This window comes from Solanum tuberosum, unplaced genomic scaffold (genome assembly GCF_000226075.1).
Source record: "Solanum tuberosum cultivar DM 1-3 516 R44 unplaced genomic scaffold, SolTub_3.0 scf00052, whole genome shotgun sequence".
Taxonomy (NCBI): domain Eukaryota; kingdom Viridiplantae; phylum Streptophyta; class Magnoliopsida; order Solanales; family Solanaceae; genus Solanum; species Solanum tuberosum.
Genome location: NW_006238977.1, coordinates 1,893,492 through 1,894,747, shown reverse-complemented (window position 1 = coordinate 1,894,747; position 1,256 = coordinate 1,893,492).

Genomic DNA, 1,256 nt, shown 5'->3' with positions numbered 1-1,256 from the left:
AAATTGGAGTTTAGCCGCCATAGGATAATGCTGACCGGATTCTGACACTAAGACTGCTCCGATACCTTTCCCTTGGTGATTTGCCGCTCCATCAAAGAATATTCTCCAACCAGGATATGCCTCAGAAATATCTTCACCAACAATCGAAACTTCCTCATCGGGAAAATAAGTCTTGAGCGGTTCATACTCTTCATCAACTGCCAAGGCTTGTGCCTTTATCGCCTTCTGAGTCACATACACAATGTCAAACTCACTCAAAAGCATTTGCCATTTAGCCAACTTCCCAGTCGGCATTGCTTTCTGGAAAATGTACTTCAACGGGTCCATCCTGGAAATAAGGTATGTGGTATAAGAAGACAAATAATGTCTCAACTTCTGAGCAATCCATGTCAAAGCACAACATGTTCTCTCTAAAAGAGTGTAATGAGCCTCATATTGAGTGAACTTCTTACTCAACTAATAAATGACTCACTCCTTCTTCCCAGTCTCATCATGTTGATCAAGCACGCATCCCAATGCGTTATCCGAAACAGACAAATATAGCAATAACGGACTCCCTTCTCACGGAGGGACCAACACCGGCGGATTGGACAAATAGTTGTTGATGGCATCAAAAGCAGTTTGACATTCTCCGGTCCACTTGGTCGTGGCATCTTTTTTCAATAACTTAAAGATGGGCTCACACAACACGGTGGATTAAGCTATGAACCGGCTGATGTAGTTCAACCTTCGGAGGAGGTAATTCTTAGATCGCCTTGATCTTGGAAGGATCAAACTCAATGCCCCTTCTGCTGACTATAAATCCCAACAACTTTCCAAGCTGGCACCCCAAAAGCACATTTGGCGGGATTTAACTTCAAATTGTATCGACGCAGACGATCAAAGAATTTTCTCAAGTGAGTCAAGTGAGTCAAGTGATCCGAACTCTCGCAGGACTTGTTTATGACATCATCTACATACATTTCGATCTCTTTATGAATCATATCGTGAAAAATGGTTGTCATGGCCTCATATAAGTAGCACCGGCATTCTTGAGACCTAAAGGTATCACCCGATAATGATATACACCCAAGGCGTGATGAAAGTTATCTTTTCTGCATCTTCTTCGTACATCAGGATCTGGTGGTAACCCGCATAACAATCCACAAATGACTGCATCTCATGCTTAGCGCAGTTATCAATGAGGATGTGAATGTTTGGCAATGGAAAATTATCTTTCGGGCTAGCTTTGTTAAGATCTCTATAGTCAACACAAA